This window comes from Hordeum vulgare, chromosome 4H, assembly GCF_904849725.1.
Source record: "Hordeum vulgare subsp. vulgare chromosome 4H, MorexV3_pseudomolecules_assembly, whole genome shotgun sequence".
NCBI classification, from domain to species: domain Eukaryota; kingdom Viridiplantae; phylum Streptophyta; class Magnoliopsida; order Poales; family Poaceae; genus Hordeum; species Hordeum vulgare.
This window is the reverse complement of record NC_058521.1, coordinates 489,019,900-489,040,721: the sequence shown is the minus strand read 5'-3', so window position 1 is coordinate 489,040,721 and position 20,822 is coordinate 489,019,900. Positions and strand designations below refer to the sequence as shown.

At 42.5% G+C, this 20,822-nt stretch overlaps 1 pseudogene; it reads right to left on the bottom strand.

The window, feature by feature from the left end:
• LOC123450648 overlaps positions 1 to 20,350 on the bottom strand; it is a 29,531-nt pseudogene extending 9,181 nt beyond the window's left edge.
• Positions 20,351 to 20,822: the final 472 nt, after the last annotated feature.

The window sequence follows — 20,822 nt, the reverse complement described above, 5'->3', positions numbered from 1 at the left end:
CGGAACGCAATCTTCCTAGAGTGGTAAACGGGCAAAGAATCAAACATTACATCTGTGGTACTCCCATAAATGTTGAGACCAATATCATCAATGTCATAACTCTAGAGGAGTACCTAAGGGATGTTTATGAGCTTGTTTCAGACCCAAAAATGAAGAGGTATCTGTTTCGGTAAGTAATTGGACTCCGAAACTTTTCCAATAGGAAATTTCCTCCATTTTGGAATTTTTGGAAAATTAGAAAAATAAAAAGCAATCAAGGGAGCGCACGAGGCGGCCACAAGCTTGGTAGCCGCCCCCTACCCCCCCTAGTGACGGCTAGGGGGCTTGTGGGCACCTCGTGTGCCTCCCGGACACTGTTTTCTTGCGGAGCACTCCTTCTGGTCCAGAAAAAATCAATATATATCTTCCCGAGGGTTTTGATCTCCGTATCGCACAGTTCTCCTCTATTTTCGTTTCGAGCCTGTTTTCTGCCGCAGATCTAGGTCAAGATGTCTTCTCAAGATTCAGAGGGGAGAGCTATGTGGCTGATTACCTAGCTAACACCAAAGTCTATGGGGACTTGGAACCATATGTCTGGACCACTGACGAGGAAGAGGACTATGATCCCAAGGGGAAGGAACAAACGAGTTCCGACGAAGAGGACGCTCCTCTACCTCAACCTGGACGCACTCATGTCGAGTTCAAGAAGTCAAACCTCCCTGACCAAAGGAAGAAGTCTAAGACATTTTTTATTCCTTCTCATTTCTTGCAGGAGAGTAAGCAGGAACTTTTCCATAGAGTGTTGAAACTTGAGGAGGAAAATGACGATCTGAGGGAGCAGAACTTTTTGCTCAAGTGGAAATTAGACAAGCTCAAGACTGCTCCAACAACACCACCACCATCACCGCTAAAGGAAGACAACTAAGCATTGGTATGGTTAATCCCCTTGGCTTCTGCCAAGCTTGGGGGAGTTGCCCTGGTATCGTATCACCTTTATATCTTTTGCTTTTACCTTTGTTTTAGTTCTTTCATTTTCAGTTTTTATTTCTTCTCTTAGTGGAATAAGTCTTTAGTGTTTAGTTTGAGTCTTTTTCTTTTGTCTCTCACCCTTTGTATTCGAGCCTGCGAGCTATATAATAAAGAGTATCTTTGTCAAGGGCTTTGCTTTATGTCGTGATCAAAAGTATGAAAAGAACGATAACATGAAAGATCATGAGATTATCTTATGGAAAGTGATAGCTTCACTTATGACACGCATGATGATTGAAACTTGTTGAGGATAAATCAACATAGACCTCGGTCATTGTTGCAATTAATAAGAAGTAATAAGGAAAGAGAGGTTCACATATAAATATATCATCTCAGACACTTTTTACAATTGTGAGCACTCACCAAACTATTACATGCTTAGGAGTAGATGTTGGACAAGGAAGACAACATAATGAATTGTGTTTGCTTGGTTCCAAACAATGTTATATGAGTAGAGATCCCTTAGCATGTGACGATTGCTTCCACCTCATATTAGCCAAAACTCCCGCACCAAGTAGAGATACTACTTGTGCATCCATAAACCTTCAACCCAGTTTTGCCATGAGAGTCCACCATACCTACCTATGGAGTGAATAAGATCCTTCAAGTAAGTTGTCATCGGTGCAAGCAATAAAAATTGCTCTCTAAAAGGTATGATCTATTAGTGTGCGGAAAATAAGCTTTGTACGAACCTGTGATGAGGAAGACATAAAAGCGACACACTACATAATAAAGTTCTTTATCACAAGAGGCAATATAAAGTGACGTTCCTCCGCACTAAGAGGACACACATTCAAACTTCAAAAGCGCATGACAAGCTCTGCTTCCCTCTGTGAAGGGCCTATCTTGTACCTTTACTTTTTGCCCTTGTAAGAGTCATGCTTTATGGGCTGTTATATTACTTTGTGGTACCATATTTATGCCCTTTCTCTCTTATTTTGCAAGGTTTATTTGAAGAGGGAGAATTCAGGCAGCTGGAATTCTGGACTGGAAAAGGAGCAAATCTTAGTCCACTATTCTGCACATCTCCAAATGCCGTGAAAAGTTACGTGGATTTTTTTGGGATTATATAAAAATACTGGGCGAAAGAAGTACCAGAGGGGGGCTACCAGGGCGCCACAAGCCTGGTAGCCGCCACCCCCTGGTGGCAGCTAGCAAGCTTGTGGGCTCCCTAACGGCCCACTGGCCCCCCTCTTTTGCTATAAGAAGGGTTTCGTTCCAAAAAAAACATTCGGGAGCTTTTTCGTGGTTTCGCCGCCGCCACGAGGCGGAACTTGAGCAGATACAATCTAGAGCTCCGGCAGGACGATCCTGCTGGGGAAACTTCCCTCCCGGAGGGGGAAATCGTCGCCATCGTCATCACCAACACTCCTCTCATCGGAGGGGAGGCATCTTCATCAACATCTTCATCAACACCATCTCCTCTCCAAACCCTAGTTCATGTCTTGTAACCAATCTCCATCTCGCAACTCCGATTGGTACTTGTAAGGTTGCTAGTAGTGTTGATTACTCTTTGTAGTTGATGCTAGTTGGATTACTTGGTGGAAGAGTTTACGTTCAGATCCTTGATGCTATTCATTACACCTCTGATCATGATTATGATTATGCTTTGTGAGTAGTTACTTTTGTTCCTGAGGACATGGGATAAGTCATGCTAATAATAGTCATGTGAGTTTGGTATTCGTTCGGTATTTTGATATGATGTATGTTGTTTTTCCTCTAGTGGTGTTATGTGCACGTCGACTACATAACACTTCACCATATTTGTGCCTGGAGGAAGGCATTGGGGAGTAGTAAGTAGATGATGGGTTGCTGGAGTGACAGAAGCTTAAACCCCAGTCTATGCGTTGCTTCGTAAGGAGCTGATTTGGATCCACTAGTTTAATGCTATGGTTAGACATTGTCTTAATTATTCTTTCGTAGTTGCGGATGCTTGCGAGAGGGGTTAATCATAAGTGGGATGCTTGTCCAAGTAAGGGCAGTACCCAAGCGCCGGTCCACCCACATATCAAACTATCAAAGTAACGAACGCGAATCATATGAACATGATGAAACTAGCATGACAGAAATTCCCGTGTGTCCTCGGGAGCATTTTTCCTCCTATAAGACTTTGTTCAGGCGTGTCCCTTGCTGCAAAAGGGATTGGGACACTTGTTGCACCATTGCTACTACTTGTTACTTGTTACTTTCCGCTTGCTACGTTTCACCTCGCTACACAATCACTTGTTACCGCTACTTTCAGTGCTTGTAGTTAGTACCTTGCTGAAAACCGTTTATGAGAGCCTTCTGCTCCTCATTGGGTTCTACACTCTTACTTATCGAAAGGATTATGATTGATGCCCTATACTTGTGGGTCATCAGGCTCACGATCATAAAAGATGTCCAAGATAGGCTATTTATATGTGAATCTCCTATCCTCTATCATAATCTTTCATAGATTGTATCAATGACTAATGTTATAGATATTTTTTTTCAAAACTACTTCCAAATTTCTAACAAATTTAAAAAACACGTGTTGAAAAAAAATAAAAAGAAAAACTAGCACCCCGTCGGTCGGGTGGAGGCCGAACTGGTGCCTGTCGGCCAGGTGATGGCGAAGAGCTCCTGTCGGCCACGAGGAGGCCGAAGAGCCTGCCGTCGGTCAGGTGGAGGCCGAAGAACTCCTGTCGTCCACGAGGAGGCCGAAGAGCCCATGGAGAAGTGCCCCCCTCCTTTCTCCTCTGACCCCTCTTTTCGCCCTCCCCGTCCTCGAGGCTCCCCAGCTCCACCTCCCACTCCCATTGCTCTTTGGTGCTTCCACCCCCGCGCCGATCTCTTCGCTCGTCCAACCATTTTTGTATCGAACCCGCGTAAACAATAGATCAAGTCTCTCTCGAGAGGCCTACGGTATTTTTTTTTTGCTTCCAACTCAATCAAATCTCAACTTTCAACTCGGTTGTCGATTCAGTTCTTATTGGTCACCATTTGTTTGCAGGTAAATGGCTTGCCCATTTTGTCCAGCTCCACATGGCCCTTGTTCTTCCTTTGATTCTGGTGCGTCTGTATTCACTGTTGTGCTGGATCATCGATGTTCAAGGCGTGTTGTAAGATTCTATATCTTGTTTATCTGACTGTGCCATATGGTTGATGTTGTTTTGGTTGGAATGTATGTGAATGCCTTTGTTTATATGATTATGATGTTTGCTTCCATTCTTGTTGTAGTATGTTCCGTGCAGTGTTGGATCACATCTTGCTCAGTACATTGAGGAGTTTAGAGCTTTAGCTATTCGCAAGGGTGACACATATATTCATCTTGCTCTTCACAACAGTGAGGGTAACCTATACCATGTTCTGTTTAGACATGGTCGGATGAGCACTAAATTCCATGGTTCTTCATGGGAGGAACTTGTGAATGATTATGGTCTCCGTCATCGTAACATGATGACTGTTAGGCTTGAGCACTATGGAACTATGTTTGGTGTCGATTTTCATCGGGATGGTGTTATGTTGTTCCCTTTACCCTGTGTTGGTGAGTTATTTGTTGGACTGATTTTCAGTTTCGTTTCAGCTTATACGTTTTGTTGTTCTGTTCAGTTTGTGAAATCATTTTTTGTAGCTCTTGAGGATCTGAGTGAAACTCAGAGGGAACTTGTTGACAGTTGTTTTTATAGTCGTGGTGTCACTCTGGATTATCATCAAATGTATGTCATGTCGCGACAGCTCTTTGATGACAACTACATATTGTGTACTCCTTTTGTTCATAGGATGGATTCCACGAATGTTATTTCTCAACATATGGTGAGCTTTGGTTTCAGGTACTTTTTATTTGTTTGTTCTTTGTTGTAGCATATTGTTTGAAATTTGTAAGCTGAATATCATATAACTTGATGTTTTTTGTCACGTTATTCCTAGCATGGTTTTGAGGACTTTGAAGGAATTTGTGTCAATTCCTAGGACTGGTTCTTTAACTCTTGAAATTACTTTGGATTCTGAAGATGATGATATATCCGTGAGCATTCCTTGTTCCTGCTTTATTGGCTTGGGTGGTAGAATGGTGTTGAAGAATGAAGTCTTGGTAATTTTGTTCTGGCATCGTCTATTCAAGCCAACAATTTGGTGCTCATGACCTTCAAAGAGCGTGAACATGAGCTAGCTGTTGTTTTCAGCAATCTGCCATAGTGATCGTATTGTCTCGCCATTTTCTTTTCCCCGATACTCTGTCGCCACTTTCTTTCCCGCCATTCTTTACCGCCATTCTTTGCTGCCACTTTCTTTCCCGCCAATTTATCCTCCCTACTTTCCCACCAAATTTTCCCTGCCTCCTTTCCCGCCTAATTTTTCCCGCCTCATTTCCGTTCTCGTTTTTCTGCCATCGCCCTTGTTATGTGTGTCTATAAAAGGAGGCATTGGACTGCCTTCCTCCATCATCCATCCACACTTGAAAACACTACCGCTTTAGTCATTATGAGTTTGCCTTGCTTGGATCAAAGCATAAGGCCTAAGAAAATGAAGAGTGCGAGTTTGCCTCGGGGGGTGGAAGCAGTTCGTTGTTGGTGCGGCGATCTTTGCAAAGTGAAGGAGGTGACGGATTTTTCAGATTGGTTGGGCATGAAGTTTTTCATGTGCGCCAATTATGAGGAAGATCCGCCCATTGCTCCTTCACCGTACATCAGTCCTCCGATATGCTTTAGTCATCAAGAATAAACACGTTGTAGATATTATTGTTAGCTTGATATATATATATTTCTTTTTTTTGTAGTATCCTCCTCCTCTGTGCATGTACTATCGTTGGATCGACACGGAAATGCCGGACTGGGCGGTGACCGAGATTCGTCAAAGAGGTCGTCCTGCATGGGCTAGTTTGCACTTGTAAGAGCATCGAGCGAAGGCTAAAGCAGAGGAGAAAGCACAGGAGAAGAGAGAGTGGGAAAAGTATTGTGTGGAGCAGAGGGCTTTTCTTGATGAGATGATCAGGAAAAGTGAAGAAGAGAAACTTCGACTGGCTGAGGTTTACAGACAGCGGCAAGAGGCCCGTGATGATGAGAGGGGGAGAAGGAAAGAAAGGGCTCGTGCGGCCAAGGCAGCAGAAGAAGCTGGTGATGGAAAAGAAAAATATCCATGTTGGACTCAGTAGATTTATTTTATTGTATCCTAAAATTGTTGTATCTTAATTTCACCAAGTTATATCTTAATTTCAACAAGTTGTATCAGCAAGTGTGCTGAACGCGGAGGTGTCGTCTGTTCGACACTAGATTGGGATGGATCGTGATGGGATCGCGGGACGGATCGTGATGGGATCGCGAGACGGACTGCGATTTGGATCGCGAAGATGTTCGACTACATCAACTGCATTATATACGCTTCCGCTTAGCGATCTACAAGGATATGTAGATGCACTCCCCCTTTCGTAGATGTTAGTCTCCATAGATTGATCTTGGTGAGCGTAGGAAAAGTTTTGTTTCCCATGCGACATTTCCAACAGTGGCATCATGACCTAGGTCTATACATAGATGACATCTCGAGTAGAACACAAAGGAGTTTGTGGGTGTTGATATTCAGATTGCTACCCTCCTTAGTCTTTTCTTGATTCGGTTGTATTGTGGGCTGAAGCGACCCGTCCAACCTTACTCGTCCGCGTACGAGATTCCGGTTCCATCGAGTGACATGCAACTTGTTGCATAAAGATGGCTCGCGAGTGTCTGTCTCTCCTAGTTTAGTTGAATCGGATTCGACACAGGCGGTCCTTGGAGAAGGTTAAATACCGACTTGTATATCACCGTTGTGGTTTTTTGCATAGGTATGAATCATTCTTGCTAGATACCCATAGCAACCACTTAAACACATGCAATAACAAATTAGAGGACGTCTAACTTGTTTTTGCACGGTATGTTGTGATATGATATGGCCAAGAACATGATGTTATATATTTGATGTATGAGATGATCATGTTGTAATAGTTAAATATGGACTAGCATGTCGATGCTACGGCAATCGGCAGGAGACATAGGGTTGTCTTTAATTTATTTTGGCACTTTGTGATGCTTTACTTTATTGCTAAATCGGTAGCAATAGTAGTACAAGCATGGTTGGCGCGACAACCCCTATGGTAACATAATGATGGAGATCATGGTGTGGCCCCGGTGACAATGGAGATCATGCCGGTGCTTTGGAGATGGAGATCAAAAGCACAAGATCATGGCCATATCATGTCACTTATGATTTGCGTGTGATGTTAATCCTTTTTATGCACCTTGTTATGCTTACAGGGACGGTAGTCTTATAAGGTGATCCCTCACTAAAATTTCAAGATAAAATTTTGTTCGCCCCGAGTGCGCACTGTCGCGAGAGTTTGTCGTTTTGAGACACCACGTGATGATCGGGTGTGATAGAATATATGCTCACATACAACGGGTGTAAGACACTTTTGCACACGCGGAACACCCGGATTAAACTTGACGAGCCTAGCATGTACATACATGGCCTCGGAACACAAGAGACCTAAAGGTCGAACATGAGTCATATAGTAGATATGATCAACATGGAGATGTTCACCATTGAAGCCAACTCATCTCATGTGATGATCGGATTTGGGTTGGTGAATTTGGATCACGTGTCACTCGAATGACTAGAGGGATGTCAATTTGAGTGGGAGTTCTAGAGTAATATGATTAATTGAACTTGTTATCATGAACATAGTCTAAGTTGTCTTTAGAAAAGTATGTTGTAGATCACTAGCTCATAGTGTAGTGCTACGGCAACAAAAGTCCTTCCCCGGCAACGCTAGGAATTCTTCTTGCTACTTCTCTTGCTTGCGTCGGTTTTTCCCTTGAAGAGGAAAGGGTGATGCAGCACAGAAGCAGTAAGTATTTCCCTCAGTTTGGGAACCAAGGTATCAATCCAGTAGGAGAATCTCGTCAAGTCCAGAGTACCTGCACAAACACAAAGAGCTTGCACCCAACGCTATAAAGGGGTTGTCAATCCCTTCAAGATTGATTGCAAAGTGAGATCTGAAGGCGGAAAGTGAAACGAAGAAAAAGTGTAAGGCTGAAAATATGGTGTGGAGTAGACCCGGGGGCCATAGTGTTCACTAGAGGCTTCTCTCAAAATAGCAAATATTACGGTGGGTGAACAAATTACTGTCGAGCAATTGATAGAACCGCGCAAAGTCATGACGATATCTAAGGCAATGATCATACATATAGGCATCACGTCCGAGACAAGTAGACCGATACTTTCTGCATCTACTACTATTACTCCACACATCAACCGCTATCCAACATGCATCTAGTGTATTGAGTTCATGACGAACAGAGTAACACCTTAAGCAAGATGACATGATGTAGAGGGATAATCTCAAACCAATGATGAAAACCCCATCTTTTTACCCTTGATGGCAACAACACGATGTGTGCCTCGCTACCCCTTCTGTCACTGGGTGAGGTCACCGCACGGTATGAACCCAAAACCAAGCACTTCTCCCATTGCAAGAATCATAGATCTAGTTGGCCAAACAAAACCCACAACTCTAAGAGAATTACAAGGATATGAAATCATGCATAAGAGAGATCAGAAGAAACTCAAATAAGATTCATAGATAATCTGATCATAAATCCACAATTCATCTGATCTCGACAAACACACCACAAAAGAAGATTACATCGGATAGATCTCCATGAAGATCATGGAGAACTTTGAATTGAAGATCCAAGAGAGAGAAGAAGCCAGCTAGCTACTAGCTATGGACCTGTAGGTCTATGGTGAACTACTCACGCATCATCGGAGAGGTCATGGTGTTGATGAAAAAGCCCTCCATGTCTGAATCCCCCCTCCGGCAGGGCACCAGAACGTGCCCTAGATGGGATCTTGCGGAGACAGAAGCTTGCGACGGCGGAAAAGTACTTTCGATGATCTCCTGATTTTTTCTGGAATTTAGGGAATATATAAGCGCAAAACCTAGGGCAGAGGTGGCCCAGGGAGCCCACAAGCCAGGGAGGCGGGGGGCCCCTGGCCGCTCCATGAGGGCTTGTGGGGTCCCTGCAGGCCCCCTGCCGTGATTCTCCGGCTTCTCGATCTTTTTCTGTTTCGGAAAAAATCTTTTTGGCAGTTTCATTCCGTTTGGAGTCCGTTGAAAATCCTCCTCTGAAAGGGGTCAAAAACATGAAAAAAACAGGAACTGGCACTTGGCAGTGAGTTAATAAGTTAGTCCCAAAAAATATATAAAAGGCATGCAAAACATCCAAAGTTTGACAAGATAATAGCATGAAACCATCAAAAATTATAGACACGTTGGAGACGTATCAAGCATCCCCAAGCTTAACTCCTGCTCGTCCTCGAGTAGGGAAGTGATAAAGAATGAATTTTTGATGTGGAATGCTACATAGCATAGTTGTCCTTTGCAACTTATTTCACGTGACATGAGTGTTCAGATCCGTGAGATTCAAAACAATAGTTTGCTATTGACATGAAAACAATAGTAATTCAAGCAAACTAGCAAGGTAATCATGAACTTCCAAAATAACAAGGCCAAGGAAAGTTATCCCTACAAAATCATATAGTCTGGCTATGCTCCATCATCCTCACACAACTAATTTAAATCATGCACAACCCCGGTATTGGCCAAGTAATTGTTTTCGCACTCTTACTTTCTCAAACTTTTTATAACTATCACGCAATACATGAGCGTGAGCCATGGATATAGCACTAAAAGTGGAATAGAGTGTGGTGGTGGTTGTGAGACAAAAAGGAGGAGATGGTCACATTGACTCGACGTATCAAAGGGTTATGGATATGCCCATTAATAGATATCAATGTGAATGAGTAGGGATTGCCATACAAAGGATGCACTAGAGCTATAAGTATGTGAAAGCTCAAAAGTAGAACTGGTGGGTGTGCATCCAACTTGCTTGCTCACGAAGACCTAGGGAAATTTTGAGGAAGCCCATCATTGGAATATACAAGCCAAGTTATATAATGAAGATTCCCACTAGCATATGGTGGTTACGAAACGAGAGGCTCTCAAACATGAAGAACATGGTGCTATTACGAAGAACAAGTGTGGAAAAGATAGTAGCATTGTCCCTTCTCTCTTTTTCTCTTTTTTTTATTTGGGCTCTTAGGCCTCTCTTTTTTTCTCCTTTTTTATTTATGGGCTCTTTGGCCTTTTTTTATTCCTCACATGGGACGATGCTCTAATAATGCTGATCATCACACTTTTATTTACTCACGGCTCAAAGCTTAGAACGATGATGACTCTATAGGAAATGCCTCCGGCAGTGTACCGGGATGTGCAACGATCTAGCTTGGCATTTGATGTTGAAACATCTCGCTAGCTATCTTACGATCATGCAATGGCAATATGAGAGTGACGGCACAAGTCATGAGACGGAACGGTGGGAGTTGCATGGCAATATATCTCGGAATGGCTATGAAAATGCCATAGTAGGTAGATATGGTGGCTGTTTTGAGGAAGGCATATAGTGGGTTTGTGTACCGGCGAAAGTTGCGCGGCACTAGAGAGGCTAGCAAAGGTGGAAAGTGAAAGTAAATCTATACCATGGACTCACATTAGTCATGAAGAACTCACATACTTGTTGCGAAAGTTTTTATTAGTAATCTAAACAAAGTGCTAAACTCATACTCCTAGGGGAAGGGTTGGTAGGTGTTAACCATCGCGCGATCCCGACCTCAACACAAAGGATGACAATCAATAGATCAATTATGCTCTGACTTCCTAACATAGTGGTTCACCATACGTGCAAGCTACAGGAATCACTAACTTCAACACAAGTATTTCTAGATTCACAACACCTTACTAACATAACTCTTAATATTACCAAATCCATGTCTCAAAACTAATTGAGAGGAATCAAAACTTCTCTTTATACTCAATGCACATGAAGATGGAGGTTTTTGTATCCTCTTTAGGTACCTATCACCTTTGGGACTACTTTCATAGCATAAGCCAACTACCAAATCACGCACCGCCATGCTCTAAAAGATCTTAGTGAAGCACATAGAGTAAAATTATCTAGCTCAAAAGATATAAGTGAAGCACAATGAGCATTCTAGCAAAATCACGATGAGTGCATGTCTCTCTCTAAAGGTGTGCAACAAGGATGATTGTGACACAACAAAAAGAAAAGACTCCTAAGATACAAGATGCTCCAAGCAAAACACATATCATGTGGTGAATAAAAATATAGCTCCAAGTAATGTTACCGATGGATTGAAGACGAAAGAGGGGATGCCTTCTTGGGCCCCAAGCTTAGGATTTTTGGTGTCCTTGAATTTGGCTTGGGATGACTTGGGCATCCCCAAGCTTGAGCTCTTTCCACTCCTTATCTCTTTGTCCATGATAACATCACGCAAAACTTGAAAACTTCACAACACAAAACTTAAACAGAAACTCGTGATAACATTAGCACAAGAAAACAAACTACCACCTCTTTAGGTACTGTAGCAATCTTGATTTCTATTTTTATTGCTGTTGGGCTACTGTATTCTCATTTTCCATGGCTAGTACCCCCCCCCCCCCGATACTAACCATAGTTTCATCAAAACAAGCAACCAACTCAACAAAAACAGAATCTATCAAAAACAGACCAGTCTGTAGCAATCTGTATACTTCGTATACTTCTGGTACCTCAAAAATTCTGAAAAATTACGACTGCTGGGAAAAAGGCATATCAACCAGCAGCAAAAAGAATCAACTCAAAAGGTCTTTCTGAATAAAAATTAAAAATCATCTCGTGAGCAAAAAGTTTCTGTCTTTTCCAGCAGGATCAAACAACCATTACCAAGACTAGTCATAAAGGTTTTGCTTGGCTCAAACACACAAAGAAACACAAAAGACACAATCATAACAGAATTATGATGGTGTGGACGCAACAAAACATAAAGAAAAAGATAAATTCATTAGGTTGCCTCCCAACAAGCGCTATTGTTAAACGCCCTTAGCTAGGCATTGGTAATTCAATGATGCTCACATAAAAGACAAGAATTGAAGCGCAATGAGAGCATCATAAAGCATGTGAAAATCACATCTAAGTCTAACATAATTCCTATGCATAGGCATTTTATTGGGAAATGGATTGTCAAGACAACCAATAGTTGCCATATGCAAGGAAGAAGAAAGAGACAATAGCAATCTCAACATAACGAGAGGTAATTTGGTAACATGAAAGTTTCTAATACAATATTTTCCTCTCTCATAGCAATTACATGTGGGATCATATTAAAATTCAACAATATAGTTATCCCATAGGATATTCTTTTCATGATCCACATGCATGCAAAGTTGACGCTCTTCAAAAATAGTGGGATTATCATCAGCCAAAGTCATGACTTATCCAAACCCACTTTCAATAATATTGCAAATATCATATTCATCATTAGGTTTAAAGAAATTTTTAGGATCATAAGAAAGATCATCACCCCAATCATGATTATCGCAACAAGTAGTGGTCATAGCAAAACTAGCATCCCCAAGCTTAGGGTTTTGCATATTTTTAGCATTATTGTCTCTAATAGAATTTATACTGAAACCATTGCAATCATGCTTTTCATTCAAGGAGCCCTCGTGAATCACTTCATGAATTTATTCATCACGATTTTCAGATTCACGCATATCAAGCAAAACTCCATAGAGAAAGTCAAGTGCACTCAACTCACTAGCAATTGGATCAACATAATTGGATCTCTTAAAGAGATTAGCAAGTGGGTGAGGATCCATATCACTAGATTTTCAGCAAGCGAAGATGCAAGCATATTGAAGGCACATAGCACACAAGCGAACAGAAAGCAAGGGAGAGAAAGAGCGAACGAAAAGGCGAACGAAAAAGGCAAACGAAAAATGCAAATTGGTGAAGTGGGGGAGAGGAAAACGAGAGGCAACTAGCAAACAAAGTAGATGCAAGACATGAGTTTGCGACACTTACTTGGATAAGTTCTTGACTTGATCCTCCCCGGCAATGGCGCCAGAAATTCTTCTACTACGGCAACAAAAGTCCTTCCCCGGCAATGCCAGGAATTCTTCTTGCAACTTCTCTTGCTTGCGTCGGTTTTTCCCTTGAAGATGAAAGGGTGATGCAGCACAGGAGCAGTAAGTATTTCCCTCAATTTGAGAACCAAGGTATCAATCCAGTAGGAGAATCTCGTCAAGTCCAGAGTACCTGCACAAACACAAAGAGCTTGCACCCAACGCTATAAAGGGGTTGTCAATCCCTTCAAGATTGATTGCAAAGTGAGATCTGAAGGCGGAAAGTGAAACGAAGAAACAGTGTAAGGCTGAAAATATGGTGTGGAGTAGACCCGGGGGCCATAGTGTTCACTAGAGGCTTCTCTCAAAATAGCAAATATTACGGTGGGTGAACAAATTACTTTCGAGCAATTGATAGAACAACGCAAAGTAATGACGATATCTAAGGCAATGATCATACATATAGGCATCACGTCCGAGACAAGTAGACCGATACTTTCTGCATCTACTACTATTACTCCACACATCGACCGCTATCCAGCATGCATCTAGTGTATCGAGTTCATGACGAACAGAGTAACGCCTTAAGCAAGATGACATGATGTAGAGGGATAATCTCAAACCAATGATGAAAACCCCATCTTTTTACCCTTGATGGCAACCACACGATGTGTGCCTCGCTACCCCTTCTGTCACTGGGTGAGGTCACCGCACGGTATGAACCCAAAACCAAGCACTTCTCCCATTGCAAGAATCATAGATCTAGTTGGCCAAACAAAACCCACAACTCGAAGAGAATTACAAGGATATGAAATCATGCATAAGAGAGATCAGAAGAAACTCAAATAAGATTCATAGATAATCTGATCATAAATCCACAATTCACCGGATCTCGACAAACACACCGCAAAAGAAGATTACATCGGATAGATCTCCATGTAGATCATGAAGAACTTTGTATTGAAGATCCAAGAGAGAGAAGAAGCCATCTAGCTACTAGCTATGGACCCGTAGGTATATGGTGAACTACTCACGCATCGTCGGAGAGGTCATGGTGTTGACGAAGAAGCCCTCCTTGTCCAAATCCCCCCTCCGGAAGGGCACCAGAACGTGCCCCAGATGGGATCTTGTGGAGACAGAAGCTTGCGGCGGCGGAAAAGTACTTCCGATGATCTCTTGATTTTTTCTGGGATTTTAGGGAATACATAGGCGCAAAACCTAGAGCAGAGGTGGCTCAGGGAGCCCACAAGCCAGGGACGCGCGGCCCCCCTGGCCGCACCATGAGGGCTTGTGGGATCCCCTCAGGCCCCCTGCCCTGATTCTCCGGCTTCCCGATCTTCTTTTGTTTCGGAAAAAATCTTTTTGGCACTTTCATTCCGTTTGGACTCCGTTCAAAATCCTCCTCTGAAAGGGTTAAAAAACATGAAAAAAACACGAACTCGCACTTGGCACTCAGCTAATAAGTTAGGCCCAAAAAATATATAAAAGGCATGCAAAACATCCAAAGTTTGACAAGATAATAGCATGAAACCATCAAAAATTATAGATACGTTGGAGACGTATCATGTAGCTCCCTGTTTTTAATATGTTTCTAGACAAACTAAGTTGAAAGATGATAGTAGCAATTATGCGAACCGGTTTCGTAAACTAAGGATTGTCCTCATTGGTGCATAGAAGGCTTATGTCTCTGATGCACCGCTCAGTGTGCTACCCCCCAAGCGTCGGCTGTGGATGTTGCGAACATCTGACAGACACTTTTGATGACTACATGATAGTTCTGTGCACCATGCTTCATGGCTTAGAATTGAGGCTTGAAAACGTTTTTGAAATGCCGTGGAACATATGAGATGTTCCAAGAGCTGAAATTAGGATTTCAGGCTCGTGCCCGTGTTGAGAGGTCTCAGACCTCCAAGAAGATTCTTTTCCCAAAAATTAAAGGAGAAAAGCTCAATCGTTGAGCATATGCTCAGATTGTCTGGGTGCTACAATCACTTGAATCAAGTGGGAGTTGATCTTCTAGATGAGATAGTGATTGCCATAGTTCTCCAAAGTCACTGCCACCAAGCTACCGAGCTTCATGATTAACTATAGCATACCAGGGATGGAGGAGATGATCCTTGAGCTATTCGCGATGTTTGACACCCCGAAGGTAGAAATCAAGAAGGAGTATCAAGTGTTCATGGTTAGTAAAACCACTAGTTTCAAGAAGGGCAAGGGAAAGAAGGGAAACTTCAATAATGAAAATTCAGTTGTCACTCCAATGAAGAAACCCAAGGTTGAACCCAAACCCGAGACTATGTGCTCCTATGATGAGGGGAATGATCACTGAGGCGGAACTGCCCTAGACAATTGGTATATAAGAAGGCTCGCAACATCAACAGAAATATATTAGATATACGTGTTATTGATGTGTACTTTACTAGTACTCCTGGTAGAACATGGGTATTAGATACCGATTCAGTTGCTAAATGTTAGTAACTCGAAATAAAAGCTACGGAATAGGCGGATACTAGCTAAAGGTGAGGTGACGATGTGTGTTAGAAGTGTTTCCAAGGTTGATATGATCACCATCGCACGCTCCCTCTACCATCGGGTGTTAGTGTAAACCTAAATGTTGTTCGGTGTTTGCGTTGAGCATGAACATGATTGGATCGTGTTTATTGCAATACAATTGTTCATTAGAGAGTAATGGTTACTCTGTTTAATTGAATAATACCTTCTATGGTCATGCACCTAATATATGAACGGTTTGTTGAATCTCGATCGTAGTGATACACATGTTCATAATATTGATGCCAAAAGATACAAAGTAGTAGTGATAGTACAACTTACTTGTGGCACTGCCACTTAAGTCATATTGGTATAAAACACATGAAGAAGCTCCATATCGATGGATCTTTGGACTCGCTCGTTTTTGAATCCTTTGAGGCATGCGAACCTTGTGTATTGGTGTAAACGCATGAAGAAACTCCATGCAGATGGATCTTTTGGACTCACTTTATTTTGAATCACTTGAGACATCCAAATCATGCCACATGAGCAAGATGACTGAAGGCCTCGTTATCTAGTGATATGGAACGAGCAAGTGACTTTTTGGAAATAACACATTTTGATGTACGCAGTCCAATGGGTGCTAAAGTACACAGTGGATATTGTTATGTTCTTAATTCACTGATGATTTGAGTAGATACAGATGTATTTACTTGATGAATCACGAGTGTGAAGTGTTGAAAAGTTCAAGCAATTTCAAAGTGAAGTTGAAGATCGTCATGACAAGAGGATGAAATGTCTATGATATGATCATATAAATGAATATCTAAGTTGCGAGTTTGGTATAAAATGTGGAAATGTTTCAGAACTAATGCCACCTAGAACACCATAGTGTGATGGTGTGTCCGAACGTCATAGCCGCGCCCTATTGGATATGGTGCATACTATGATGTCTCTTATCGAATACCACTATCATTTTGGGGTTATACATTAGAGACAACTGCATTTGCTTTAAATAAGGGATCCATTTAATTACTTTAAAATAACACCGTATGAACTATGGTTTTGAGAAATCTAAGTTGTCGTTTCTTAAAGTTTGGGGCTGCAATACTTATATCAAAAGGCTTCGGCCTGATAAGCTCGAACCCAAAGAGGATAATTGCATCTTCATATGATACCCAAAGGAATCAGTTGGGTATACCTCTTATCTCAGATTCGAAAGCAAAGTGTTTGTTGATGAAAATGGGTCCTTTCTCGAGAAATAGTTTCTCTCAAAAGAATTTAGTGGGAGGATGGTGGAACTTGATGAGGTTGTTGAACTGTCACTTCAAACAGAGTGTAGCAGGGCGCAAGAAGTTGTTCCAGTGGCGCCCACACCAAATTGAAGAGGAAGCCAATGATGATGATCATAAAGCTCGAGATCAAGTTGCTACTGAACCTCGTATGTCGACAAGGATATGTACTACTCCAGAGAGGTACATTAATCTTGTCTTGGAGGTCATGTTGTTATACAACAACGAACCTACGAGCTATGGAGAAGAGATAGGATCCATGAAATCTGAGATAGGATCCATGTATGAAAAAAAGTGTGGACTTTGGAAGAACTACTTGTTGGTCGTAAGGCTATTAAGTACAAATGGATCTTTAAAAGGAAGACAGAGGATGATGGTAAATGTCACCATTTAGAAAGCTCGACTTGTCGCAAAGAGGTTTCTGACAAGTTCAAGGAGTTGACTACGATGAGACTTTCTCATCCGTAGCGATGTTAAAGCATGTTGGAATTATGTTAGCAGTTGCTGAATTTTTCAATTGTGAAATTTTGCAGATGGATGTCAAAACATTGTTTCCTCGACGGTTTCCTCGAGGAAAGGTTGTATGGGATACAACCAAAAGGTTTTTTCGATCCTAAGGATGCTAAAAAGTATGCAAGCTCCAGCAATCCTTCTATGGACTGGAGCAAGCATCTCAGAGTTGGAATATATGCTTTGATGTGACGATCAAAGCTTTTGAGTTAATATAAAGTTTATGAGAAACTTGTATTTACAAGAAAGTGAGTGGGAGCACTATAGAATTTTTGATGAGTATAGGTGGTTGACATATTGTTGATCGGAAATAATGTAGGATTTCTGGAAAGCATATAGGGTTGTTTGAAAGGAGTTTTTCAAAGGAAAACCTGGATTAAACTACTTCAACATTGAGCATCAAGATCTATGGAGATAGATCAAGACGCTTCATAAAACTTCCAATGAATACATACCTTCACAAGTTTTTGAAGGAGTTCAAAATAGATCGATCAAATAAGGAGTTCTTGGTTGTGTTGTAAAGGTGTGAAATTTGAGTGAGACTCAAAAGTCAACCATGGCAGAAGAAAGATAAAGGATGAAGGTCGTCCCCTATACCTTAGTCGTAGGCTCTATAGTATGACATGCTATGTACCGCACCTGATGTGTGCCTTGCCATGAGTCTTTCAAGGGGTACAAGAGTGATCCAGGAATGGATCACTGGACTGTGGTCAAAATTATCCTTATTAACTTGAGGACTAAGGAAATGTTTCTCGATTATGGAGGTGATAAAAGAGTTCGTCGTAAACGGTTACGTGGATGCAAGCTTTGACACTAATCCGGATAACTCTCAGTAGTAAACCGGATTCGTATAGTGGAGCAGTCGTTTGGAATTGTTCCAAGAGAATCATGGTAGAAACATCTATAGTATGACATAGAGATTTGTAAAGTACACACGGATCTGAATGTTTCGGACCCGTTTACTAAAAAACTCTCTCACAAGCAAGACATGATCAAACCCCATAACTGTACGGGTGTTAGATTCATTACAATCACATAGTGATGTGAGCTAGATTATTGACTCTAGTGCAAGTGGGAGACTGTTGGAAATATGCCCTAGAGGCAATAATAAATTGGTTATTATTATGTTTCCTTGTTCATGATAATCGTTTATTATCCATGCTAGAATTGTATATATTGGAATCTCAAATACATGTGTGCGTACATAGACAACACATTGTCCCTAGTGAGCCTCTAAAGGACTAGCTCGTTGATAAAATATTGTCAAGGTTTCCTGGCCATAGACATGAGTTGTCATTTGATAACAATGTCACATCATTAGGAGAATGATGTGATTGACAAGACCCAAACTATGAACAGAACATATGATCGTGTCAATTTTTGCTACTGTTTTCTGCATGTCAAGTATGTGTTCCTATGACCATGAGATCATGAAACTCCCGGACACTGGAGGAATGGCTTGTCTGTATCAAACGTTACAACATAACTGGGTGACTATAAAGGTGCTCTACAGGTATCTCCCAGGATGTCTATTGGGTTGGCGTGAATCAGTATTGGGATTTGTCACTCCATATGACGGAAAGGTATCTCACGTCCCAATCGGTAATACAAGATCACAACAAGACTTGCAAGAAATGTGACTAAGGAGTTAGTCATGTGATCTTGTATTATGGAACGAGTAAAGAGACTTGTCGGTAATAAGATTGAACTAGGTGTGGATATACCGACGATCGAATCTCGGCAAGTAACATATCGATGGACAATGGGAACAACGTACGTGATTGACAGAATCCTTGACATAGAGGTCCGACCGATAAATATCTTCGTAGAATATGTAGGAGCCAATATAGGCATCTAGGTCCCGCTATTGGTTATTGACCGAAGAGTGTCTCGGTCATGTCTACATAGTTCTCGAACCCGCAGGGTCTGCACACTTACGGTTCAGTGACATTTCGATATAGTTGAGTTATGTATGTTGGTGACCAAAGGTAGTTCGGAGTCCTGGATGAGATCCTGGACGTCACAAGGAGTTCCAGAATAGTCCGGAGACTAAGATTGATATATAGGAAAGAGGTATTCGGGTTATGGAAAGATTTTGGGCATTATCGGTAAAGTACCGGGAGTGACGAATGGCTTTCGGGGGCTCACCGGGAGGGGCCACCCACCCCGAGGGGAGGTGGCACACCAGCCCCTGGTGGGCTGAGCGGCCGGCCTCATGGTCCTATGCGCCTGAATAGTGGAGAAGGGGAGGAGTTTGACTAGGAGGAGGAGTCCTCCTAGCGCCTCCACCAAATCCACTTGGAGGAGGACTCCTCCTCCTCTTTGGCGTTGACAACCAACCCTAGGGGAAACCCTAGGGCGCCACCCCTTCCCCCTCCCACCTATATATAGTGGAGGGGAGAGTGGGCAACATGACCTAATCCAAGGCAAAGCCCCCTCTCCCTTCCTCTAGTTCGTTTCTCCTCTAGATCGGTTCGATAGTGCACGACGAAGCCCTGCCGGATCAGCTCCACCACCACCACCACCATGCCGTTGTGATGTTGGAGAACTCAACTACCTCTCCTGCCCTCTTGCTAGATCAAGAAGGCGGAGATCGTCATGGAGCTGTACGTGTGCTGAACGCGGAGGTGTCGTCCGATCGGCACTAGATCGGGATGGATCGTGATGGGATCGCGGGATGGGTTGTGATGGGCTGTGCTTAGCAATCTACAAGGGTATGTAGATGCACTCCACCCACTCGTAGATGTTAGTCTCCATAGATTGATCGTGGTGAGCGTAGGAATTTTTTTGTTTCCCATGCGACGTTCCCAACATAATATACACGTCTTTGTATCCGTAATTGGTGACCCTTATATTCTCGTTCTACGACGAGGACCACGTTTACCACTTGATTAGTGGCTGTGATGTATGGCAGCATTGGTTCCCCTGGGTAAGGTGTCGCGAGGATAGGGTTGCTGGCCATTAGCGTTTTGATTTCCTCTAGGGCCGTCGTGGCCTCCTCGGTCCATTTGAAGTTCTTTGTCTTCTTCAGCAACCTGTAGAGCGAGAGGTCCTTCTCGCTGACGTGAGAGATGAACTGGCTTAGAGCCGCCATGCAGCCTGCCAACTTTTGGATGTGTGGTACTCTGTTGGGATAGCGAGTTCGGACAGAGCTCGGATTTTGGCCGAATTGGCCTTGATTCCACGCTGTGACACTATAAACCCAAGGAGTTTGCTGGCTTGGACTCTGAAGAGGCATTTGTCCAAATTAAGTCGTATGTCATATGCCCGTAGGCTGGCAAACGTTTCTCTAAGATCGTCTACCAGTTGGCTGACGTGCTGGGTCTTGACAACTACACCATCCACGTATGCCTCCACGGTTTTGCTGATTTGTTTTCCCAGGCATGTGTGGATCATGCGCTCGTAAGTGGCCCGTGCATTTTTTAGCACGAAAGGCATTGTGTTTTAGCAAAACGACCTCTATGGGGTTATGAAGGCAATTGCTGCCTGATCGGATTCCTTCATTTTGATCTGATGGTATCCGAAGTAGGCATCGAGAAAACACAAGGAGTCATGTTCGACTGTTG